The 27,428-nt window shown below is 43.9% G+C and overlaps 1 pseudogene; it reads right to left on the bottom strand.

Moving 5' to 3' along the window:
- Window positions 1-2,756: 2,756 nt before the first annotated feature.
- On the bottom strand, window positions 2,757-3,163 carry LOC107128395 (small ribosomal subunit protein eS24-like; annotated as a pseudogene).
- Between the last annotated feature and the right edge of the window lie 24,265 nt (window positions 3,164-27,428).

The raw sequence follows: 27,428 nt of genomic DNA, 5'->3' as shown, positions 1-27,428 counted from the left end.
ATTTGAGGGAAGAGGGTCTCCCAGGATGTCCCACTTTGGCTGTCCCATGCTTTGCCTCCTGCCTCTGGTGCTCCCAGAGGCAATGAAAGCTGAAGCTCAGAATCAAGCTTGGCAAATGTCCCCAGGCTAAAAGCTGACTCTGTTCACTTCTCTCAGTTCCCACTTCCCCTCAGATTTTGCCCTGTGTATTTCTTGGTTTCTTGCCAGCTCATCAGTGCTTTTAAGAAAGCTCTGATTTTCAAACTTTTTAGTTATTTTCAGCAGAAAGGTTGATTCGGCTAACTAGATTGCAATATTGCCAAAAGAGATCCCTGCAGAGCTTGTTTTTGTGAAACATAAAGAGAAGAAAATGATGTTTAATAAGATGCACAGGTTGGTAAATAATGCTCTGCTATTAATCTTGTGAACAGGTATTTCAGTCATCTTATGTGAGTCAAGCACAAAGTGACTTTTCCTTTCTTCTCAGGTAGCATGAAGTGTTACAAGTCAAGCGTGTGACTTTCTGAAAAAAAGAGATAAAAAGACATGTGAAGAAGGAAATGGATTACAGAAATGAAAGAAGGGTTCTTTCCCTTGGGTTAGAATTATAAAATTTCCAAGTGAAGGTGAATAAGTCTATACTAGTGTCGAACAAGTATAGGAGTAAAAACAAATAATCCTGAATAAATAACATGAATCTTTTGACACTCTTAAATTGGCCTTATTTTAAAAAAAATAGATAGAGTTTATCTGCTAACTTTTCCCTAAGTGCAGACACAAAAAGAAAACTAAGCAGGAATCCTTTTCTCTTTCACCCAGATGTAAACATGATTTTTGCCTAGTGAAAGTGGTAGGTACCAGAACGAAGTTCTCTTAACTTACCAAAAAATAAGCAAAAACACCCAAGTGAGCATCTCCTTTCCAAAGAACCCTATGCTAAGTCACTCCCCCGTGTATGGATGGCTCCCCTCAGAGACAGGTAGACACTGAGCTTCCTTCCTTTGAGGAGAACAAGAGGTAAACAGCAGGTGCCACCAGACTGGCCTGGAAGGCAAGAGACCAGTAGGTGGGCTCAAGGCCTTATTTTCAAACTTATGAATTGAATTTGATGACCGTTAGGGTCTCTCTCAGCTTATTAGATGAATAAACAATAGGGAGCTTTTCTGTCTTTTGTTTTTGCAGGTCTGAGGCTCCCATCTAACCATCAGCTGTTGTGAACCTCCTTGCACACACTGGGGAAAGATGCCCATCTGTCCTTCCTCTTCAAGGTCTCTGCACACACCTTAGCCTCTCCCACAGTCCAGCACCCCTTTGGTCCTGTTCTCAGTGAGGGAGAAAGGAAGGAAAATCATTTGGGAAAAATTCAGACCGCAGAAGTGGCCTGCCTGAAAAGTCACAGTAACAGGCAAAAATAAAATAACTTGGGAAAAAAACTCAGGCTGCACCTGCAAACAGATAAGCAAACGGGGTCCAGCACAAAGGTTCTTTGTTCTTTGTACAATTAGTGAGCTCCTAGGAAAAACTTTCCTCCCCTTTACAGGCACATACACGGTGGGAACTTGCACAGGGAGGAAGGGGGCTTACCTAAAACAAACCCATAGTTATACAAACAAGAGAAGCAGTGCTTTGTGCTTGCCTGGAGACATACCCACAGCTGCATAAGAGAAGAATTGCACAGACAGATTTACTGGTAAGAAAAGTTACTCAAACAGTTACAGGGAAGAAAGCAGTTTCTTACAAAAAGCTTTTAAATTCAGCTGTAACCCGGCAATCCACTTGGACTCCCCTCTCTGCTGCAGAACGCTTTCTTTTTTCGCTTATTCAACTTTGACTCCAACCCCACCCTTACGTCTGCATTCCTTAATTTTCTTGGATGTAGGACAAAGAACCCCAGGGAAACCGCTACATTAAGGTACGTTGGTGAGACTGCAGCATCAGCATGACGGCACAGTATTAGCTCAGATAGACTGCATCCTCTAGGATATTTCTACAGAAGAACTTTTGTGAGAGAGTGAGTGGCTATGGGAAGAGGGTTTTCTAAATGTGGTGGGGTTTGAGAACGGAGATGTTAGGCTCCCCTTTGACCCTGAGCTAGGCAAGTGGCCAGAGGGATGAGAAAGGTTGGATTCTCTAAGTCTAAACTATTAATAATATCCTCACATTGGAAACTGGCCATGGCTTTCATAGCTTCTCTCACTCGAAGTCATATTGCATGACATGGCCAGTTTAATCTTCCAAACATTGTTATTAGTACCTAATTCTCCTGTCTCAAATCAGTTGTGGCTGCCTTCTGCTTGTATAATAAAGTCAAAATACCTTAGCTTGGCTGGCAGCGTCCTCTGGGAGTGAGCACTAATTTATATCTTCCCAAAGTCCTGATGTTCTATAAATGCCTGAATCCACACCTACCCTTGAGCTTCCCACTTCGTACAAGTATTTCCGCTTAATTCTTTCTGTAAAATATAGTGGGGTTTTGTTCTGAAGTTGGCTCCTTAAGAAGAGGAAGTGTTTCAGGACAAAGGCAGACAGCTGTCTCTGCTATTAAGGCTCTTTGATTTGGCTCAGTACGTTCCAGTCTTGCTTCCGTAAACCATCCTCATTTGCAATTGTGTCATCCACCACCTGAGTCCCACTGTGATTACCTATTTCTAATCTCTACACCTGATTCTGGGGCATTTCAAGGTCTAAGTGGAAGCACTAGGATGCCTTTCTTTCACTTGAAAGTTTTTAGTTTATTAATCCACACAGTGTCTGCAGATAACATCATTGCAGCATCTTTACTCCTTTGGCTTTTTGCCAGCACCAACATTGGCCTTTGCCAACCCCCTGAGTTTCTTCATTCTATTCTTGCATTCTTCTCACTGCTTTCTTGAGGTCTTTTTCTTCTCATGGAGGCAGGCCATGTCTTGCAAGTCTATGTTTGGGTTCATGATTCTTTACATAATCCAAAAAAATCATAAATCACACCAAAGTCAGCTATCTTGCCACCACCAAAATAAGTTCTGAATCCAAATACAAAGATGACATCCAGTGTGGTCTTGTATATTTTGACTAATTTTTCCAGAATTTCTGTCTTAGGTACTGTTGCCTTCCCAGTGTTAAGGATATCTATGACCATTTGTTTCCTTTGAAGTATTTGGTTGGTTATGAGTTTCCTGGTCCAGATAGTTACTGTGTCATTCATGATGGCAGGTGATCTGCAGACAGCCAGGGAGGAAAACTCAGGAGGATGCTTTAAATCAGATGAGTCTATCTGTTTCTGAGCCCCAGATTGACACTTACCTAGTATGTGTGTGTGTATATATATATATATATACACACACACACACACTCACGCACACACATTATATGTGGTATTCATTAATTCTATCTATGGCTATGTAACAAATTACCCCCAAACTAGCAGCTCAAAACAAGAAATATTTAAGTAATTATTATTATTACACACAGCTTCTAAAAGTCAGAGATTTATAGGCAGCTTAGTTGGGTGGTTCTCTCTTAGGGTCTCCCATGAGGTTGCTATCAAACTCCCAGCTGGGACTGAAGTCATCTGAAGGCTGGACAATTCACTTTCAAGTTCATTTGTGCAATTATTGGTAAATCTCCATTCTTTGCAGGGCCTCAGTTCCCTCTACAGGTTGCCTGGGTATCCTCAAAAGCCAATGATGAGAGAGAGAGAGAACAAAACAGGAGCTGCAGTGTCTTTGGACCTTAATCTTGGAATTCATACATCCGCATTTCTGCCATATCCTATTGGTCACATAGATCTGGGAGGGTACTATGGGTGCGTGTTCACACAAGGACAGAGGGATGTTTGTGGTCATTTTGGCGGCTTGCTGCCACACCCAGCCATGTTTTTATGCCTCCCCATACACATTCTAACATCTTTGAAATTGGGGTGCTTCTTATAATCAAAGGTATGTCATAGTTTAATTGGCAAAAATCTCTAGTTAGTGGTATATAAAGTAATCATGTGTCTTATAATTGTGATATCTTATTCAGGGAACTATCCCATAGGGATAGGAGGCTTCCTGACTCCTGGCTACCTGTCTCGACCATGTTGCTCAAGGTCCCATCGAAAGCCTAGTTGCTGTCCCACCATGTGATGCTCAGCTCCTTTTCTATGCCCTTGCCCACACTGATCCTTCTGAGGTGACTTCTTCATAACTTAAATGACTAAATCAGGCCTAAATCCTCCAGAAGCTTTCTCTGACCACCCTAGAACACCATAGTCTCAGTATCCTCTGTAGTCCCATAGCACTTGTTAATGATTCCATCCATTCGGTGCTTAATTTTGTACCTTACAGTAATTGTTGAGGTTTCATGTGTACCTACTTCACATGTACATGCTGTGTATATGCCCTGTGTGAAGAATAAATGTTGCTGTATGCATTTGGAGTCCTGTTTTATTTTTAAAGCAGAATTTTGGGACTCTTCATAAAACAACAACAACGAACTTCTGCTCCTTGGGTGAAATTTTATAACTAATCTGATAGACAAAATTATAATAATCAGAAATGTACAACTGTACAAACATGCATAAGTCAAAGATGCAAAGGCTGAGTCAGAGCACCTCAGTTTCCAACAGTTCATCTACTTCATGATGGTTTTGTTCTCTGTAACATCTAAGTTATAAGATTTATTTGAACATGACTTCTGTGCACTCCATTGCACCATGGGGTGGGGAAAAGGTGTCTGGTCTATTTTTGCCCACAAAAATAGGATTTCTTTCTGGGAACAGGGTTAGGAACAAAAGATTAGTACCTAACAAAACTCTTGTAAGTGGTTTAACTTATTGTCTTATAATATTTTTCAGGATTCATTTAAACAAGTGAATTGATTTTATCTATCTATGTGTCTATCTATCTATCTATCTATCTATCTATCTATCTATCTATCTATCTATGTAAGTTAAGGGAGGTTCAACAGAATCCATGTTATAAGAAAAAAAGTTGAGGGAGGGTAAAATGTATGAACTTCAAATAAAACTAACTAGAAATCCAGCAGACAGTATTGCTAAATTTGGGGATTTTCTTTCAGCTCCTTGGATCATTTACCATCCGCTTCCTCAGAAAACAAGCAGTTCAGGATTGTTGCTGGAAATGCGTTGGTAAGGCCCAGCCCAGCTCTATTCTGTCACTGGCTCAGAAGCACTTCTATCACCAGATATATATAAGAAAAAATGAATCATCACTTCTACCTCATATCACATCCAAAAACTATCTAGAAATGGAATATAGGCTTACACACAAAAGCTAAAATTATAAAAGCTCTTTAAAAAGCATAGGGCAAAAATCTTTATATATTTGGGATAGGCAAAGTGAGTTAGTCCATGTAGACTGTTCACTGGGCACCACTTTTCAATTCAGAGGGGCAGGAAGTAAGGCATTCCCTTTCAGTATTAGGTCTAAGCTGTACTGACCTACCTAGCCCTAAATACCTGACACATTTAACTGAATTTTGTTGGTATCTATTCTCAGTAGAGGTTAGAGCCCAGAAAAGGTGATGATTCACTGGCACCTCCTCTGATATCTAAGAGTGCATGGATCTAATGTTCTTTAGTTCTTCCAGGCTTGGGAATAACTATCTTATAGATGATATTACAAGGGTGGATAAGATAGTGTCTATAAAACACTCTGAGATCTCTAGAAGTATGATATCTAAAATTCACAAGGGATCACTACAGGTAACTACTCTTCACAAGAATATGTTCTGACTTGTTGTTTCCAAGACTCTGTCTTCCACATATATACTGGGATGTCTGTTGTCTTACTCTATCTTGTGCTGCTATAACAGAATGCCACAGAATGGGTAATTTATAATGAACAGAAATGTATTTCTCACAGTCCTGGAAACTGGGAAGTCCAAGAATGAGGCATTGGTATCTGGTGAGGTCCTTGTTGCTGCATCATATCATGGTACAAGGCAGAAGGGCAAAGAGAGGGAGAGACAGAAAGAGGCACACACTCATCCTTTCCAGGGTCAAATTCATCCTTTTATAATAAACCCACTCCCACAATGCTGTGGTTTGAATGTGTCCCCCAAAGTTCACATGTGGGAAACTTAATTTCCAATGCAACAGTGTTGAGAGGCGGGGTCTTTAGGTCACCAGGGCTCTGCACTCATGAATGGATTAATGCTATTATTGAAGGAGTGGGTTAGTTATTGTGGGAGTAGGTTCCTGATAAAAGGCTGAGTTTGGCCCCCTTTCTCCTTTCTCTCACCCATGTGGTGACTTCCATCATGTGCAGGAAGGCCGTCACCAGATAATGGCACCCTGTTGTTGGACTTCCCAGCCTCCAGAACTGTGAGAAATAAATTTCTTTATAAATTACCATCTGTGGTAGACTTTTATAGCAGCACAAAACAAACAAAAATATGTAATAACGAACCCACTCCCATAATAATGACATTAATCCATAAGGGCAGAGCCCTGATGGCCTAGTCACCTCTCATTAGACCCCAACACTGTTGCACTAGGAATTACATTTCCAACATATGCTTTTTGGGGGACACATTTAAACCATAGCATCTGTGTTTAAACATTTATAGTTAGTTTCAGAGTTGGTGGGTGACTCAGGGAACTGGTAGGTTAACACAATATACACGATATACCCTGCCTGTTCTGTGTCCTCTGCCTTCCTCCCTATTGTCTAGCTCCCCTTGAGCATGATGACAGGCAAAATTTGTTCAAATAAAGCAATTGAAGAACTCTTCTTTTAACTTGGTCCCTGAGTGTCTAAGTCCCTGAAACATGAAATGGAGACATGTCTTCAACTCAACAACATCACAGCCTCTATCCCTTGCACACCATGGGAAGCACTAACCATATTCATTAGGGATCTAGTTGCAGAGTATATATCAAAGGAGGAGGATAGAAGTAAGGGAAAACAATTATGTTTAACAAATGAACTAAAACAATTATGCAGTCACCCACTGAGTAGAGAGCTTTGAGCTCTGCTTCAAACAGGTTATGAAATAACTGAGAAACTGTATTGCAATTGAGCTAGACAGCTATTTCAGAGGACTCTTTCACAAGATAAGTCAACCAACATCACTGGTTAGAGAAATCTAAAAGGTGCTCTGTTATCAGATCTCCTGTGAGTCTACAATTAGCAATTTTTTGTAATTTTTAGAAGTTAAATAATATCCATACGAAGACATTAAAATGATGCCTCTGATCATCTGGTGACAGTTATATTTGTTATAATTTTTGACTGCTCAGCATCTCCTGGCCATTCTTCCTATGTTGAAGAATCTCCCCTATTTTGCCTTGCCTCCCCAAAGTAGGAACCAGAAATGTTCTTTCCCATCCTTCCTTGGCAACTTTTGGAAACTCACCTCCTCATGATGGGCAAGACTTCTTATCATGTGGCTGGAAAGAAACATCTATGACATATTTATTCCATGACCCATGTATCATTTTGTAGGCTGCCAAACATTCAGCAGGCAAGTGAATGGTCCATTTATTTGCAAGCTTGGGCTGATGCTTCTTACCTCTAAAAGCTAAGAACTGTCAGGCCTGGCGCGGTGGCTCAAGCCTGTAATCCCAGCACTTTGGGAGGCCCAGACGGGCGGATCACGAGGTCAGCAGATCGAGACCATCCTGGCTAACCCAGTGAAACCCCGTCTCTACTAAAAAAAAATACAAAAAAATAGCCGGGCGAGGTGGCGGGTACCTGTAGTCCCAGCTACTCGGGAGGCTGAGGCAGGAGAATGGCGTAAACCCGGGAGGCGCAGCTTGCAGTGAGCTGAGATCCGGCCACTGCACTCCAGCCTGGGCGACAGAGTGAGACTCCGTCTCAAAAAAAAAAAAAAAAAAAAGCTAAGAACTGTCATTGCTACCAAAGATTGGTACAGTTAAGCATGGGCATGTGTCCTAGGTCAATCAGACACATTCACATGAAGCTTCAATGGGGAAAGAAGAAACAGGTACCACATACACCTGTTTCTAAGGAGGATGGAGGCAGAGTGTTGGAGCCTTACAGCAAGCATGACCATGGTTCTTTCCAGGCCCACAACTGGGGTATTACTGCAGTTTCTCTGGAATGCCTTGTGGTGTCGTATGTCTAGCTCTGTTGGGGGCACAGCTATAAAACCTGACTTTGACCTCCTTGTGTTCTTTAAGGTGCCTGATACTCTTTAATAAAATTCTTTCCTGCTAGTTAGAATGCTGAGTAATACACAATGCTTTTTAGAAGCTAAATAAGAGGAGAATATGTGACTATTTTAGAAAGCTGTTAAAAGTTCATGCCAGTTGGGCGGGCACGGTGGCTCATGCCTGTAATCCCGACATTTTGGGAAGCCAAGGTGGGCAGATCACCTGAGGTCAGGAGTTCAAGACCAGCCTGGCCAACATGGTGAAGCCCCATCTCTACTAAAAATACAAAAAATTAACCAGGCGTGGTGGCATTTGTATGTAATCCCAGCTTCTTAGGAGGCTGAGGCAGGAGAATCACTCAAACCCAGGAGGCAGAGGTTGCAGTGAGCCAAGATTGCGCCACTGCACTCCAGCCTGGGTGACAGAGGGAGACTCAGTCTCAAAAAAAAAAAAAAAAGATTGTACCAGTTGATGGTGGCAATAGCAGTACTCAGCTTTTAGAGATAAGAAGCATTGGCCCTAGCCTGCAAATAAACAGACCACTCACTAGCTTGCTGAATGTTTGGCAACATACAAAGTAATACATAGGTCACAGAATAAATGTCAGGTCACAGAATAAATGTCATTGACTTTTCTTTCTAGCCACATGATAGGAAGTCTTGCCCAGGATGAAGGGGTGGGTTTCTAAAAGTTGCCAACACCACTCTTAGTGCAGGAACTCACTGAAATAATCCCTGTGTCCTGTAATGTAACATTAGACATTGGTCCATGGGGAGGGCAGACACTCAATTGGTGATCAGCCACTGAAGGCTGCAAAAGACTTCAATTGAGTATAAATATGATCCAGGAGAGAGAGTGCATGGAAGTGACAGACGTGTGCTATGATTTGAGCCCTTCAACTAACCAGCTCAGAAAATATACCCTCCTTCCATCTGCAAGGAGCATATTACAGAGTGAAATGATTGTAGGATTCCCCAGACAAATCCTTTACTATAATGTCTTTCTACAAATATTAGACAATGAACAAACACATAGAGCGAGTCACTTGCAACTTGTCAAAACAGTTTATAATATTTTGCCAGATATTGCTAATTCCAGTTTGTGGGCAAGTATTGATTTTTTTAGGTAGATATACCTTTGGCACCCTAATAAGTTCACCTAAAGTTAATTTTGAGATTCTGTGCCAGATAGGCACTCTTGGGTCAAACAAAGTCTACCAATCTCAGGAGATCAGAGCCCAGTATAGGAAGACCTAGTGAAGCTGAGAAGGAGGTCTCCACGTTGGCTGCCACCCTGGCTGGCACTCAGGCACCTGGAGAGTTGTCTCAAGCCATGGGTTCTCTTGGGGTCACTCTCAGCAGCAGGCACCTGCCTGGCTCTCACGCTCAGTCATTGCTGTGATTCGGCTCCATTGTCCCTTCTTCCTCCACTCCTGCACTGTGAATTACCTTCCCTCCTGTCTTCAGAATTCCCTCTAGTTTACGGCTTCTGCTTACTCATAAACACTTCTGCCTTATGGCTTCAGTTGAGTGCCTTTTATTTGTGTATTTCAGCTTCTGCTCCTACTCCTGACTGCTAATATCGATGACAGCAGTTATCTTCAAATTCCTCATAAGGGGCTCCAATGACTTCATTTAGCCACTCTGCACAGCAGACCCCATTAGTCAGAGCTCTCCAGCTGTCCTCCAGAATACAGACTTGAGCCCAGATAATATGGTAGATGAAGTGGTGTGCCTTGCTTCACCCAGGCAGTTCCCCTTTTGTGTTCCATACTGCACTACACCTCACAAATGGGTGCTTGTGCTGTACTGGTCAGCTCCTTCTCATATATTAGAGCACAGAAAAGAGATAGACAGCTAGATTGTGAACATTCTGAACTTGCAAGTAACAAGTTGTGCAGAGACTATCTGGGCAGATTGTATTTTCCAAAGATAACCTCACCAATATATCCCATCCTGCATTTTCTCCTTAGAGTTGGAAGTTGACACTGTGGGTGCATGGTCCTTCCTGTTGAATCTAAGCAGGCCTGTGACTACAGTGGAAGGGAAGCTTCCTGACTTCCAAGGCTGACTCATAACAAGTGGTACGGCTTCCACCTATCTTCTTGGGGTCCTTGCTCTTGGAATCCAGCCATGATGCTTGTGGAGGTGTTTCTGCTCAGTCCTCGCTAATGTCCTGGTTGACAGCCAGCATGAACCACCAGACACACGAGCATTCAGATGACTCCATCCCTCAGCCCCCAAGCTGCCCCAGCTAATGGTCAGTGGAGCAGAGACAAACCATCTCCACCAAGTTAAGCACAAATTTGCAAATTTATAAGAAAAACAAAAACAAAACAAAACCAACTCCATCTTAATAATTTAGGTTCGGGGCACTTTGTTACCCAGCACTGGATAACTAAAAGTATCTCTTACCATCTCCCCAGTGATCTTATCCCATCCACAGATCCCCCTCTTTCCTGTATGCTCACCATCATCATCTCCACTGGCTCCTTAACCTCAGCCTTTAAATGTACTTTAGCAGCTTCCAGCCTAAAGGAAGAAAAAAAAAATCTCTTTATCAAGTCAGATCCCTTCTTTCACTCTTACCCACTAGCTCTGTTCTTTCACATTCAAATTTACTATAATGGTTATCTACTCAACGCAGCTACCTTTAAACTCCTCTGAGCTACTCTATTTACAGCAAGCAAGCATTTTCCCTCTGCCCAGTGAGCTTTTAGTTGCAAAACCAATGGACAACACTCAATATTTATTTTCCTCCTTGTCTAACACCACATATCTCACTGTGGGATGTCATCTGCTCATTTGCTCCACTACTACCAAAATGCCTTCAAGTCTTTATGCACTGATGTGCAACTCTTATGTACTAATGACTGAGGGCTGGAAAACAGCTGGGAGGAAAGACAGAAATGTAAACCAAAGAAAATGACTGAGGCAAGTCTCAATCAACTTAGAGGTTTATTTTGCCAAAGTTCAGGATGTGCCTGGTGAAAAGGAACACGAATCACAGGAACATCTGTGATTCGTGTTTGTTCCAAACAGGGTTTGAGGACTTCGATATTTAAAGGGGAAAGAGTGGGCAGCAGAGGAAACAAAAAGAATAAAAGGGGGGAAGGGTAAACAAAAGGTGGCATGTGGTTTCTTTTGAAGCTCTACAGATCCCCATATTTCCTGTATCTTCACCATCATCCTCTCCACTGGCTCCTTAATTTCAATCTTTAAATGTACTTTAGCAGCTTCCAGCCTAAAGGAAGAAAAAAAAGATCTCTTTTTTTTCTTGTTCTTTTTGAGGCTTTGATTAGCACTCATCAAATCCACATTTTATATGTTAAAGGAGTGAGTTGAGGACCACGGTCAACCATGCACTTGTCTCATGTTCAGTGAGTTTGCATTTTTATATAAGATAAAGTAAACAGAGACCAGGGGAAGCAGTCATGAGACATGCATTTGTCTCAGGTGAGTGGAGGGGGGATTCCTAGTCCTGCCTGTCCTGCACCTGTGAAGATAAGCTCTTAATTTACATTGTCAGGGTAAAATTCACAAGAGTTTCAGAATAAAGATCTTGGGGCCCCCAAAGAATTTCCTCATGAGCAAATTGTGAGAGAGGCCACCTGGGGAGGTATGTGGCCTTCTATCTTTGCATCTATCTACTTAGGAACAAAATGAAGGCAGTTTTTGTGTGACTCAGTTCCAAAGCTAAACTTTTCTCTTTGGGCATAGTTTGGGGTCCTGAATTTTTTATTTTTCTTCCATGTAAACAAGTTAGGATTTATTGAAAGACTTCCAAGTGCCAGGTGCCTGTCTAAGCACTGTCAAGCAATAAAATTTCAACAAATTCAGTTTAATTATCTAACTGGCTTTTATTAGCAATTCATGAATCGGGCAGCATCACATTTATTAAATAAAAAGGTGCTCTAATGAGCTGAGCAGAGGAAGTTGGCTTTACAGAGAGCAAATGACAGAAGAAAGCAAAAACAAGGAACAAAAAACAGATTGTTCATTTTAAAATTATTTTCCTTGTAGGGTTAAGGCAGATGGGAATTCATTATCACACTGCTTCAGGCTGACCAGGCCCCTTTGGATTGATTGCTGTGAATCTTGTTTAGTAAAATGTCCCATGTCTAAGTTCAGTTTCATTACATGGCACCCAGCATGAGTGACTCCATTCTGGTTTGGTTTGGTCTGGTCTGCTGGAGATTAGTGCGTGAGCTCAGTCAAAAACTATAGACTCTTATAAATTTCATTTCACAGCACTTTTGCCTAGGTTGATAGTAAAGAAGGAAAAGTGTAGTAGAAATGTGGTAGCTGGCCCTGAACTGGCTCCCAAAGATCCTCACTCCTGGAATCCATGCACTGTCCCTTTTCACAGTGAATAGAGCCAACCCATGTGACTAATAGGATACTGCAGAAGTGGTGGTGCGTGGCTTCTAAGAATAAGTAATAAAATGCATTGCAGCTGCTGCCTTGGCTTCTGGGGAAGCCAGCTGCTGCATAGTTAGATCACTCTGCAGCAAGGTCCCCAGCGAGGAACTGAGGCCTCCACAACAGCTGGCACCCGTATGACAGTCACAGGAAAAAGCCACCCTGGAAGTGGATCCCGTCACCCCAAACAAGTCTTCAGATGGCTGCCAACTCAGCCAACATCCAACTCAGCCTCACGAAAACTCCCAGACATGGTGAGAAATAATAATGTGTATTGTTTTAGGCTACTGCATTGCGGGTATTGATTATGCAACAGTAAACAATTACTACAAGAAGTCGGGTTCTACCGTCAGAGGAGCCGGTGTTTGATTTTCACTTGATCACACGGCCACATGTTAACTTCCCCAAGCCTGAGTTTCCTCCTGCAAAAATGACAGCACCCACTTCCTGCTGTCATTTCGAGGGTTACATTAGATAATCCATGTAGAATGCTAAGCATGATGCCTGACATACAGTAAGCTTGCTGCAAATGTTAGCTCCCATTACGATTATTACCCCAGCTCTACCTATTCAAATTTTTGTGCGGTTATCAAGACGTGATTCTTATAACAGCATTTGAACATAAAAGAAGTGATAGTAATGAAGGGACCCACTTGGATCCACCCCAAGACGGCATAAAGATTACTTTAAATTGAAGACATTTGAAATACAGCAGAGGCAGAAAGAAGACTTTCTGGAGCTTCCCTTATCTGAATAAAGGCAGAGACTTCTGAGAATAAATGCCCTGTCCTGGGAAGTTTCCAGCCAGGAAGGAGACTGACCATTAGAGAAGGTGCATAAACAAACCTTATCAAAAACCATCTACCTTCCATTTGTCCTCCTAGAACAAATCTTCTATCTTTACTCCATCCTCACCCTCACCCTTTCCCTTCCCTGGTTAAGCTGGCATGTAAGCCCGTACCCCCAGCTGTTCAGTGAGTTCATCAGTACTGAGTACTCCCACAGACAAGGGAATCAACTTCATCTTTTCTTTTGTTAATATATCAATTGTCAGTTAATTTGCAGACCCCTGGTATCTGGACCTAAGTTAATAGAGGAAAAGTTTTTCTCCCAACAGTAATATAGCATCTCCAAGGAATGCCATAGGTATCAAAATAAAATAGAAATAATAAAGGAGTACCATTATTAACTTGGATTTAGAGAAACTTAACCCTAGAATCCATTTTGTCCAGTTCCCTGTGTGATGTAGAAACGGAATTCTGCAACTTCTGTCAAGGGCTGAGCAGTACTTTTAAGCCACTCTGAGATAAGAAATGTCACATACATGCTAGAACCAGTGAAAACTGGCTGCTGTTAACAAGGAGATCTTTCAGAAAAATTCTTCTGAGCCAGCCTATGCCTGCCGCCTACTCTCTTGTCTTCAATAGCTGATTAGCCCTTCTAGCTCCCAATTCTGTCTTTCTCTCGGATTTAAGATTTCTGGATGCCCCTAATTACCCTTTGCAAACAATATATTTCACATTACCATCTTGCGGTGCAACATCGGGTAAAACTGTTCAAATCAAGAGAACTCTGATTCCCACCCCAAGTTTCGGGAGATTCGTTCTTTTCCTGCTACATTATTCCCGTAGAGAGTCCTGAGATGCCCCTGCATGGCCTGTGCTGGTTCCTGACATCTGCTCCTGCCATCAACCCGCTCCTTCTAACTGGGAGGTAGTGAGAATGCAGGTAGAGGTGGCTTCTCTTACTGTGGCCACATAGCCTTCTAGGGGAGTCTGTAGACCTCCAGCCCAGAGTGCCAGGGAGATCTAACTGACCTTGAGATGGGCAGGCCCATAGTGCCACCCAAGAAGGGCCCAGTTGGCAGTGCAGTCATGCCTCTCCCCACAGGTACCCTTGCCCAGGACTGGACGATGTCCCTAGGCACCTCAGGCAAGCTAACTGGGCTACAATTTGGTCAGCATTGTAGAGGTGTTGAAAATCCCAGTGGCACACCTCATACAGGAAAACACACCCAGTGCTTAATAGAACCCACCTTCTTCTTTTTTTTCCATTTTTTAGAAAATTGTGGAAAATATACATAATATAAAATTTGCCACTTGTTATTATGTACGGAACTGGTGGGTTATTGGTCTCACTGACTTCAAGAATGAAGTCGCGGACCCTCGTGGTGAGTGTTACAGCTCTTAAAAGATGGTGGGTCCGGAGTTTGTTCTTTCTGATGTTCGGATGTATCTGGAGTTTATTCCTTCTGGTGGGTTCACGGTCTTGCTGACTTCAGGAGTGAAGTCTCAGACCTTCGCAATGAATGTTACAGCTCTTAAAGGTGGTGCATCTGGAATTGTTCATTCCTCCCGGTGGGTTCATGGCCTCGCTGACTTCAGGAGTGAAGCTGCAGACCTTCATGGTGAGTGTTATAGCTCATAAAGGCAGCATGGACCTAAAGAGTGAGCAGCAGCAAGATTTATTGTGAAGAGCAAAAGAACAAAACTTCCACAGCGTGGAAGGGGACCTGAGCAGGTTGCAGGTGCTGGCTCTGGTGGCCTGCTTTTATTCTTTTCCTTTATTTGGCTCCACCTACATCCTGCTGATTGGTCTATCTTACAGAGAGCTGATTGGTCCATTTTACAGAGTGCTAATTGGTCCGTTTTACAGAATGCTGATTGGTCTGTTTTGACAGAGTGCTGATTGGTGCATTTACAAATTTTTAGCTAGACACAGAGTGCTGATTGGTGCATTTACAATCCTTTGCTAGACAGAAAAGTTCTCCAAGGCCCCACCCAACTCAAAAGCCCAGACAGCTTCACCTGGCAATCCCCCCCCTCTAAACAGGACACCCTAACTGCGGTTGGGAATTTGACTGATGACTGCTCTAGCTAAGAGCTATCCCTGCTGGATAGGGGTGAAGAAGGGGCCCCGTACTTGTAGTGTCCTCCAGAGGGGAACTCTTTAGGCCAGTGGAAGGGTTAGCAGGTTGGTCCAGGGGTCCTCAGTAGAAGTTGTTAGTTGAACTCATTTGGGGTTCCATTTGTAAAACCATCTGTAGCTTGATGGCCTCGATTCTAGAGGAAACAAATTTGACAAGAAGGTTAAAAATACAGGGCCTAAAGGTGAGTAACAGCAAGATAGCTGCTATGGGACCTAGAAAAGGGAGACGCCATGTTGCCCAACTCCAGAGGTTGGTATAAGAGTTTGAAAGGCGTTGTCTGATTTCAGAAGCCTTTTCCTGTAAATGCTGGGCGGCATCTCATACTATCCCTGACTGGTTAGTGTAAAAACAACACTCTTCCCCTAAGAAGGTGCAGAGTCCTCCTTTCTCAGCAGTGAGGAGGTCTAGGCCTCGGCGGTTTTGGAGAGTCACTGCTGCCAAAGAGTCTATTTGGGACTGTAGGGTAAGGATAGATTTTGTTATTTCTTGCAAACTGTCTGAAAAATCCTTTGACAATGTGTGGTAGTAGGATAACGAAGTAGATAAACTGGCTATTCTGGTTCTTATAGCAGTAGCCATTCCTAACCCTATAAGTAGGGGTATTAGTTGTATGGCTCTGCACTGACGGACTTGAACTTTGAGGGGTACTGATAGGGTCTGATTTCCTGGGGCGATGTTAATGTTGGGACTTAGAAAGACTAAGGTGCAGGTGCCTGTCCAGTTAGTGGGGAGGCAGCTATAGGTTGATGTTCCACGTAAGAATATACCTTGGCTGGGTAGACAGAACTGGTTGTGTATGTTAAAAAGGTGTGTGAATTTGTTGTTTTTGTTTTCCCATACTCCTAGAGTACTTGCCAAGGTAGCTCCAGTGAGTGGCTGGAAAGGGGTGTTGGGAGCAAACTGAGTGGCTCCTTGGGTTCTATTTTCCCATTGGAGAAAAAAACGTTTTGTGTCTACTAGGAACCATTTGAGAGAGTGATTGAAAGAGGGGATGAGAAGGCATTCACTAGTGGTGGGGACACTGCTGCAGGGGGTGCAGGGGTGAATGGTCATGCAGGGAGTATGTTTGCTATTACAAAACCTGGACTGTTTGTTAAGCTGGGAGGAGGTGATGATTTTGGGAGCCCTGAGAAGCATACAAGCTGTCTGAATGGAGCTGTTTGGGTGACTCAGAAGTTACTATGATTAATTGGGGCTTAACGTTGTAGGGTGTAATTACACTGATGGGCTAGTAGGTAATAGTAATAGGTAGTAGTAAAAGCTGGATTGCAGCTTTTACGTCCTGTTAGGGTATTCTTGGTCCTATTGAAGATGGGAAAGTCGGCTAATGATTGCATATTTGGAAGTCAGAAAGGGTCTTTTCCTTCATAATGAGGGTGGTAGGTTAAGTCGGTAAAGACCCAGTTTTTTTGCAGGAATGGGAGTGGCAACGTAAGCAGAGGTTGATAGAGAGATACAAAGCCAACAGTCATTTGTCAGGGAAGGATTGGACTGGTTTAACAGAGACTGGGTTAAGTTGAGAGTCTTGTAGAGGCAATTAGAAGCTAGTGGAAGGGGAGGGGTGATTGTATGAGGTATCCAAGGAAGCAGGAGGGATAGATAGGTAAAGAGTAAATAGGAAGGTAAAGAGGGCGCTTTGGAAGACGAGATCATTTTATCCAGGCTGAGTTAAAGGTAGGAATAAATTGCTGTCAGAAGGAAGGAAGATAGAAACAAGGTTAATGTGCTTAGGATTTTCATCCTGGTAGGAGCTACAGTATATAGTCCTATCACAAACAGTATGGTTAGTATGCTGCTTAATAATATGATGAAATAGTAAAAGGATTCCATTAAAAGGGCAAGGAGGGGTGTTAAAGATACAGATTATGCAGGTTTTCACTTATCCTTTTTAAGGAGGAAGGGGTTTTTCCTCAGGATCAGTGGTAGGAACCTTTTTAGTCTGGGATATTTCCTTCCGAAATAGGAGATGCAACGGTTTGCATGTGTATCGAGGCTGGCCTGGCTGATCTTGGGACTCCTGAGCTGACAGTCCTGCAGGTTTCTCAGGGGATGTCCAATGTTTAACTCGGGTGTGGTGAATCCAAGATTCCACTCCTGCCACCTTAACTGCAGTTGGGGTAGAGAGGATTACTGAGTATGGTCCTTCCCACAAAGAGTCCATGGATGGGGAGGTAGAGGGGAGAGATTTGACCAACACTAGGTCTCCTGGTTGAAACAACCCTGTTCCCTTTTCTCTGTGACGTCCTTCAGGTAGGTTTTTAAGGTTTTGTTGATATTTTGCCAAAGAAGTTATATCATTGACCAAGTTGGCCGTTTCCTGATCAAGTAGGAGGTCATTTGTGAGAAAAGGTTGTCTATACAGCATTTCATATGGACTGAGCCCCATTTTGTGAGGAGAATTTTGGATTCTCAACAAGGCCATGGGCAAAAGAGTAGGCCATGGGAGATTTCTTGTGTTAGTTTCCTTAAGTGCCTTTTGAGTGTTTCATTTGCCTTCTCCACCTTCCCTGAGGATTGTGGCCTCCAGGCACAGTGAAGGTGATATTGTATCCTTAGCGCCCTGGAAATTCCTTGAGTTATACTGGCTTTAAAAGCTGGACCATTGTCACTCTGTAAGCTTTGGGGAGACCCAAATCTAAGAATTATTTCATGAATTAGGACTTTAATCATTTCCTGAGCCTTCTGTGTCTTGCAGGGGAAAGCTTCTATCCAATTTGTAAAGGTATCGACACAGACCAATAAGTATTGAAATCCCTTTGACTTAGGCATATGAGTGAAGTCTAACTGCCAGTCCTCTCCAGGATACTGACCTATTCTTTGTTCCTCCAAAGGAGCCTTACGATGAACCAAGGGATTATTCCTTTGGCACACCTCACAGGCTTTGACTACCTGTGAGATGGTCTGGAGGAGATTTGGCTGTAAATAGGGATGTGGCCTTGAGTGTTTTTAATACCCATATGAAAAGTTTTCTGGAGGCTTTTAAGTATTTTCTACTGGCTGGTTTCATATATAAGCACCTTTCCTTCTTCTGTCATTAACTACCCTGAGGGGAGAAAACTATGCCCCTGTGAAAGTCCCCATTCTGTTTCAGTGGGGGAATACTGGGGCTTAATCTCTTGGAAGGGGTTGTTCCACACCAAGGGTCCTTCAGTAGGTATTTCTAATGGGAGATTCTGCCTGGCAGCAATTTTGGCCTCAGCATCTGCCTGACAGTTTCCTTCTGCCTTTTCTCCTTCACCTTTCTGATGGCTTTGGCAGTGTAAGACTGCCACCTCCTTGGATTTTTGCACTGCGTGCAATAACTCCATAATTTCCTTGTGGTGTTTAATGGGGGCTCCCCCAGAGGTTAGGAACTCCCTTTCTTTCCATATTGCAGCATGGACATGTAGGATTAGATAAGCATACTTGCTATCTGTATACACATTTATCCTTTTTCCCTTTCCCGGTTCTAAGGCTCAGGTAAGTGCCACTGGTTCTGCTAACTGGGCTCTAGTCCCTGGGGGAAGAGGCTTACTTTCAAGTATGGTTACATCACTAACTATGGCATAACCTGCCCTTTGTATCCCATTCTCTACAAATGAACTTCCATCAGTATATAGGTTAAGGTCAGGATTAGCTAAGGGGACTTCTAAGAGATCAACTCGGGTGGTATAAGTCTGGACTATAATTTGTTGGCAGTCATGCTTGATTGGTTCCCCATTCTCTGGGAGAAAAATGGCAGGGTTGAGGGCCACGCACATATGTATTTGAAGCACTAGTCCCTCAAGGAGTAGTGCCTGGTATCTAAGTGGGCAGTTGTCTGATAGCCATAAACTTCCTTTGGCATTTAGTACGCCACTTACATCATGAGTAGTCCAGACAGTGAGATCCTTTCCTTGTATTGTTTTGATAGCCTCTGACACTAAGACGGCCACCACCGAAACTACCCGTAAACAGTGAGGCCAGGCTTTTGCTACTACATCAATTTCCTTACTTAGGTATGCCACTGGTTGTGGGGTTGTCCTACGAGTCTGAGTAAGGAATCCAAGAGCTATCCCTGCTCTCTCTGTGACATATAAAGACAAGTTTTGTCCTGTGGGAAGGCTTAAAGCTGGAGCTTGTACTAGGGCCTTCTTTAAGGTTCTGAAGGCTGTTTCTGCAGCACCTGGTTCCCATTCTACTAGTTGAGTATGTGCCCTCTGGGTCTCCTCAATTAGAGTATAGAGGGGCCAAGCTATCTCGCTGTATCCGGGGATCCATAGTTGGCAAAAGCCGGTGATTCCAAGGAACGCCTCAACTGTTTTAATGTCAGGGTGAGGATAAGCCAGTATAGGCTGTATTCCTTCCTTGCTGAGGGCCCTGGTCCCTTTGGCTAAGATTAGGCCTAGATATTTAACCTGCTGTAGGCAAAGCTGGGCCTTCGACCAGACACCTTGTACCCTTGATTGGCTAGAAAGTTCAAGAGATCTAGAGTAGCCTGCTGGCATGAGGCTTCCGAACTGGTAGCCAAAAGTAAATCATCCACATACTGAAGGACCAGAGTGCCTGTACTTGAGAAGTGGCCTAGATCTTGAGTCAGTGCCTGACCAAACAGGTGAGGGCTATCCCTAAACCCTTGGGGCAAGACCGTCCATGTAAGTTAGGATGTGTGGTCTGTGGGATCCTCAAAGGCAAAGAGAAACTGGGAGTCAGAGTGCAGGGGAATACAGAAGAAGGCACCTTGAGGTCCAGAACAGTGAACCATTCTCCTTCCTCTGGTATTTGAGAGAGCAGGGTATAGGGGTTGGGTACAACTGGATATAGAGGAATTACTGCCTCATTGATGAGTCTAAGATCTTGCACTAGTCTCTACTTACCATTCAGTTTTTGTACTCCTAGTATTGCAGGGACTGCTGCATTTCCTTACTAAGCCTTGAGCTTTTAAATGTTTAACAATATCCTGTAATCCTTTATGAGCTTCAGGCCTTAAGGGATATTGCCTTTGATAAGGATAAGTGGTGGGGTCTTTTAACCTGATTTGGACTGGGTGGGCATTTTTTGCCCTTCCAAATTGTCCTTCTGATGCCCAGACCTCAGAGTTGATTCCCTCCTCAAGTAGGGGACAAAAAATGGGTAACTTGTTCTCCGTATTCATGTAGACAATTTTCCAGCTTTGGCTAATATATCCCTCCTTAATAAGGGTGTGGGACTTTCAGGTATAACAAGAAAGGCATGTGAAAAGAGCAAAGTCTTCCAATTACAACTGAGGAGGTGGGAAAAATATCTGGTTACAGGCTGTTCCGGGATTCCTCAGATGGTAACGGACCTTGAGGACAGTCGTCCAGGGCAGGAGATTAATACTGAAAGGCTGCACCAGTGTCCAAGAGGAAGTCAATTTCCTGGCCCTCAATGGTTAAACGTACCTGGGGCTCAGTGAGGGTGATGGCATGAGCTGGCGTTTGTCCCGGGAACCCTCAATCTTATTGTTGGATCATCTGGTTGGGGGCTTCTGACCTAGAGAACCTTTGTCCTCTGGGGCTGTGCACCTTCCAGTGATTGCCTCGACATGGTGGACATGGATGAGGGGGCAGCTTGTTTCTCATTGGATGATCTTTTTTAAAGTGTCCTTATAAACCATACTGATAACAAGCCCTACTGGGTGATTGGCTCCATTTTCTGTGCTCTCTGAACCACTAAGGTTTGTTTGTCTGAGGGCCATGACTAAGGCTTCAGCCTTTCTCTGATCTCGATTTTCCTTTTGGGCTTGTTCCTCTCAGTCCCTATTATAGAACACTGAGGTTGCCAGGTTTAATAATGCCTCCAGATTTTGTTCAGGGCCCAGGGTTTGCTTTTGGAGCTTTCTCCTGATATCTGCAGCTGATTGGGTAATAAACTTATCTTTTAGAATCAATTGACCTTCGAGTGATTCAGGTGACAGGGGAGTATATTTTCTTAAGGCCTCCCATAGCTGCTCAAGGAAGGCAGAAGGATTTTCTTCCTTTCCCTGAGTTATGGTGGACATCATTGAATAATTGATGGGCTTTTTCCTAATTCTCCTTAGTCCTTCTAGAACACAGGTCAACAGATGTTTATGACTCCAGTCCCCATGATCTGAGTCAAGGTCCCAGTGGGGATCCATAATGGGGACGGCTTACTGACCCGTAAGGAATTTGTCCCTTTCTTTGGCTGTCATTCTATCATTTACTTGACTAAGATACCAGGTATCTCCAAACTCTCGGGCTGTAGCCAAAGCAGCATTTTTTTCATTAAAGGCTAGGGTTTGATCTAACAATAGCATGACATCTCTCCAAGTGAGATTGAAGGTTTGCCTTAGACCCTGTAGGACATCTATGTACCTATCAGGATCATCTGAAAACTTCTCCAGGTCTGTCTTGATCGACTTTAAATCAGAGAGGGAGAAGGGGACATGTACCTGGGTTGCGCCAAATTCCCCTCCCCCTACAGCTTGAAGGGGACACAACTGATAGCTCGGGGGTCTTTGTGGTCCTTTGCAGATTTCTTTGCTTATTTCCTTCTGGGCAAGGGAGATTAGAGGAGGCTTATCATTAATAGGAAGGGGAGCTATAGGGAGGCTAGGATATGGAGGTAAGCTGAAGGTCCTCCTGTGGGATGTAAACTACAAGCTTTGCATAGTTGTGTATGCAAAATCGAAAAATTGTTTTCAATGAAAATAAAGCTTGGACATAAGGTATTTCATTCCATTTGCCTTCTCGCTTACAGAAAAGGTCAAGCTGCAGGATAGTATTGTAATTTGTACTTCCCTCAGATGGTGATTTTTCCCTATCAGAGAGGGAATATTGGGGCCAGGCTGTAGTGCAGAAAAAAATGAGCCACCTCTTTTTCAAGGTTTGTGGGTCAAATTGGTCCTAATGGCTTAGGATGCATTTCAAGGGTGAGCCTGTTGATGCCGGAGTGTTTCCCATCTGAAAGACAAAACCACCCACGGTTTTGATTTGTTTATCCCCTGCCCAAGAACCCGCAAAGGTCCCTGGACCCTGCTGATCAGAATAGTTGCGCTCACCACGCAGCAGCAGAAACACCTCTTGCCCAAGAACCCACAACAGTCCCTGGACCCTGCTGATTGGAATAGTTGCGCTCACCAACGCAGCAGCAGAAACACTAGTTTTCCTCCTAGACCACAAGGAGGACTGAGAAAAATTGGATTTAGTGGCCCTTACCGACGTATTCTTGAAAAACTGTTAGAGTCCTAACCATTCTCCTGTTAGTATTGGGACCTTACCTGTGTCCTATAAAGATGTTATGCCCCAAAAATGAAGTGGAAGGCCATACCCTGAGGGAGGGAAGGGATCTCCAGGGTTGGAAGAGTGACACCTTTTGTCCTCACTTATATGAACAGGAAGGATACAATTTCTGAGGCTCTCCATATCCTAGCTTCAGGAATAGCTGTTGTTAGGCCTGCTTGGCTGAGGAGGGAATCCTAAAATTCCAGGTACTCCCCGCTATGACGGGGCTTTGGGCAAAAATTATGTCTTTCAGATTGGTGAGCCTGGGTGCCTAAAGAAGGGAATAAAGTCCTGGAGTTTATAGTAGAAATCATTCTTATAGGAGAAACTAGAAAAGTACCAGAGACAAGGAGTAGTTTTTAGAAGCGGGACTAGCCTCGGAGAAGAGAGGTGGGAGGAAGTTTGTCTGACAGGCATTAGGATCCAGGGGCAATGGTCAGGATAGATGGGCAAGTCTCACTTGGGTGACGTGCCTTTGAGAGTTCTGCTCATGGCCACAGGGTAAACCAATTTGTTGTCGCGACCCCGGAGCTGAATGGCTTTCCTCTCTGTTGACCCTCAGCTTAGCCTAGAAGTACAGGAAAAGTGGAAGCTGGTTCCAGGCAAACCAAAGCTCCCAACTTTGAAGAGTCTGGGGTTGTTAGAGAGCCCCTTCCCAGAAAGCCTGACACCCATGTCTTTAGTCCTGCGGCCTTGCTAGTTGCTTTTAACTAGCCGACAGGTGCTCGGTATTTAGCCCCCAAATTCTAAGGAAAAATAGGACAGAATAGCAAGCGAAAGGGGTCTGATTGTACTCACCACTTGGCAATAGGCGATGGTCCCTTTGTAGTTGCCAAAATATGTCCCAAATTGGTGGGTTCTTGGTCTTGCTGACTTCAAGAACGAAGCTGCGGATGCTTGTGGTGAGTGTTACAGTTCTTAAAGACGATGTGTCTGGAGTTTGTTCCTTCTGATGTTCAGATGTGTCCAGCGTTTCTTCTTTCCAGTGGGTTCGTGGTCTCGCTGACTTCAAGAGTGAAGCTGCAGACCTTCACAGTGAGTGTTACATCTCATAAAGGTGGCATGGACCCAAAGAGTGAGGAACAGCAAGATTTATTGTGAAGGGCAAAAGAACAAAGCTTCCACAGCATGGAAGGGGACCCAAGCAGGTTGCCACTGCTGACTCCGGTGGTCTGCTTTTATTCCTTTATTTGGCCCCACCCACATCCTGCTGATTGGTCCATTTTACAGAGAGCTGATTGGTCCATTTTACAGAGTGCTGATTAGTCCGTTTTACAGAGTGCTGATTGGTCCGTTTTGACAGAGTGCTGATTGGTGCGTTTACAAACCTTTAGCTAGACACAGAGCACTGATTGGTGCATTTATAATCCTTTAACTAGACAGAAAAGTTCTCCAAGTCCCCACCCGACCCAGAAGCCCAGCCAGTTTCACCTCTCATTATGGTTTGAATATCCTTTCCAAAACTTATGTTGAAACTTATCCTCAAAGTGGAGTATTGAGGTGAGCCCTTTAAGAAATGATTGGATCATGAGGCCTCTGCCCTGGATTAATCCATTCACAGATTAATGGATTAACATGTTATCGTACAATGCCCAGTGCCACCTGAGGATACCACAGAGAGTTCTCACCTGCAATAAGGCTGCCCTGACAACCATCATTCTACTTTCTGTCGCTATGCATTTGACTACTCTGGGTACTTTATATAAGTGGAATCACACAGTCTTTGTCTTTGTGTGACTGGCTTACTTCACTTAATATAACTTCCTTAAAGTTAATCTATGTTGTAGCATATGTCGGAATTTCCCTCCATTTTAAGGCTGGATAATCAATATGCCATTGCATGGATAGACTACATTTTGTTTTATCCATTTGTCCATCTGATACGGGAGTTAAGGGGAAATCACTTAGGCAGATAGTAAGGGTATAGAAGTCCTTGGTAAGGCTTTTCTTTTTAATGAAAAGCAGCCCAAATCATTTTCTAACAAAGAGCAGCCTTTAAAGTTGAGCTGCAGACATAGACAAGCAAGCTGGGGGCTTGCACGGGTGAAAGCCAGCAGGAATTAGGGACTAGACATGCTCAAGATGGCGGTTCCACCATCCCTTCTCTGCCAGCCACATGTATAGTAAGGAGCAAACAAGATGACACTGGCCCCGGATAATTTATTTGCATAATAAGATTAGGGTGGGGCGACCAGCCTTCCTCAAGCTGTGACGTGCAATATGACGCACGGTATGATGCCACACCTGATTGAACCAGTCTGTGAGCCCTAGGTAAATAAGATACTGCCTCCTCAAGCTGGACTATAAAATCCCCTGCATTTGCCACCAGCTGTCTTTTCCGCTGGGAGATCCCTTTCTCTCTAGAGAGAGCTGTTTCTCTTTCTCTTCTATTAAACCTCTGTTCCTAAACTCCTCCCATGTGTCTGTGTCCCACATTTTCCTGGCGCGAGACGAGGAACCCCAGGGTATATGCCCCAGACATCGTAGCCGCATCATATCAATGGACATTTGGGTTGCTTCCACCTGGCAATTGTGAATAGTGCTGCTTCGAACACTGGTGTACCCTCTCTTCTTTTGAAGGGAGTTTACTGGCCCCCAGGTGTCACTTAAGCAAGTCCCTGACAAGCCCCAAAGCTGCTCGTCAGAGTAGCCCTTCCAGCTGCACAGGCTGATCTCATCTCATGACATTTCCAGGGTTGTTTTAGTGCCTCCCTGTCGACCACCTGGGTAGCCCACCCCTGAGTCTGGCTTTGGGGCCAAAGTTTCTGCTCTTTCTGACAAGAACCTTTCAATTCATGCACACACACCCCATCCCTGGGACATGAGCCCGCGTTATTATAGAATGTCCGACAGAGCTCTTCTATGTCAGCTGCCACCAGCCCAGAATGAAACTCGCCTTGTGCAAGTCTCCTTGGGCCCCCGTGGGGATTCTCTCTCAGAGCCTCAATGCTCTTCTGTGGTTGAGGCCTTAATAATCACAGTCACTCTTTCACATTCTTATATTTTTTGCTAATTTTATGGGGGGAGAAAATACACTGCCATCATATGGGAAAAGGAAATGTGGCTTCTCCATTTCTCTTGTCTGTTCTTCCTCATAGACCCCCACCTTGTAGGGAAAGCAAAGGGTGGGGGAGTTTAAAGATCTTCGTCTCTTCTAGTTTAAAGATCTCAGTCTCTTCTAGTTTAAAGAGAGGCCTGCAAACAACTGAAATGCAGCTCCTTCTCAAGGCCGAGTTAAGCCCTCTCATTTGTGTAAACCAGTCCTTCCAGGTAAAGGCACCCTTTTCCCATTTGCCCTCCCCATCTCTACCCCACAGTGGTGTGGGCTGGGTGGAGACCCCAGGGCAGGGGGGCAGAAGGGCCCTAGATCTGTGCTGCATCCTCTGGCACTGTAGGTCTTTGTTGGCTTGTGAGTTGTCATGGACATGTCTAGTGGGCTCCGCTGCTGAAGTCTGGATCCCGTTGTGAAGTCCCATTGTCCTGTGGCCTTATCACACTCCCATTCCTCTTACTCTTACTTTCAGTCTCCACCAGGAGTGGGGGCCTCCTATGTCCTCTGCACACCACAGGCAGCCGTGGGGAGCCAGGAGCTCTGCTGCAAGCTCAGCCAGCCAACTCTTCACCTCCACCTCCCAAAGCTTCCTGTACTCAAAGACACGAAGCTTCTTGGCTCAACTTGAGAGGTAGAAAGAAGATTCTCTGTATGTCAAAGAAACTCTATCCTAGAGTCTATCAGGCCTGACTCTTAAAAGGTTAAAAGAAAGAAACTTTGTCTAGCTGTAGATTTTAAAAAACCCAACTGTGAGACTCAAAGATGATCGATGACTATTTTGCTTTTGGTGGTACCTGCTGTCTTTCCTGAGACTGATGGTTTGACAGTAGGAATGGAAGCCCACATGGGAATGTAATTTCATGCCAAATTGAAAATGTATTGACTTCATTTTTATAAAAGATAATCTTCATTACCCACAGTCAATCTTAAAGAGAACAAGAGGGGTTTCTGCTCTCTTCCCTTTGGGGGACCCAATTCTGGTTCTGCAGATTTTCTCACTCACTCCCAGCAAACCTCACCTGACCACAGAGTGGACCCAGGCCCATTCATGGAAAAAGGAGGAGGGGGAGCTCAAGTTAAATGGAAATGTGTTATAGTCTCACTACCAAATAATGGGTGGACTCTTGCTTAACTTTTTAGTTTCTTTTTAAGAAATTAAAATGTAAATTGATGTTTCCGTCTTCAGAAACCAAAACTTGCCAGTATCCCACAAATGGCCGATTCCAAATATGGGAAACTTACTAACTCCCTCTTTCGACTCTCTGCTACGTGAACAATGTTTACAACTTTGACTCTGCATCCTGTGTCACAGATGAAGCGTGAGCCATGTCATGTGCTCCTGCTATTGACCTTTTTATTTTTATTTATTTATTTATTTTTGAGACAAGGTCTTGCTCTGTTGCCCAGGCTGGAGTGCGGTCCTGCAATCACAGCTCACTGCTACCTCTACCTCCTGGGCTCAAGTGATCCTCTCACCTCAACCCTTGAGTAGCTGGGACTACAGCCACTCAAAAAAAAAGAAAAAAGAAAAGAAATAGCCCTGCTAATTTTTGTATTCTTCTTATTAATTGTTTTTGGTAGAGATGGGGTTTCACCATGTTGCCCAGGCTGGTCTCGAACTCCTGGGCTTGAGCAATCCACCCGCCTCAGCCTCCCAAAGTGCTGAGATGTGAGCCACCATGCGCAGCCTGACCTTTTTAAAACCTGGGAGGCACAGCAAGAA

The sequence above is a fragment of the Macaca fascicularis genome, chromosome 1 (genome assembly GCF_037993035.2).
Source record: "Macaca fascicularis isolate 582-1 chromosome 1, T2T-MFA8v1.1".
NCBI lineage: Eukaryota > Metazoa > Chordata > Mammalia > Primates > Cercopithecidae > Macaca > Macaca fascicularis.
The sequence above is the reverse complement of the archived record's forward strand: the minus strand, read 5'-3'. Positions and strand labels throughout refer to the sequence as shown.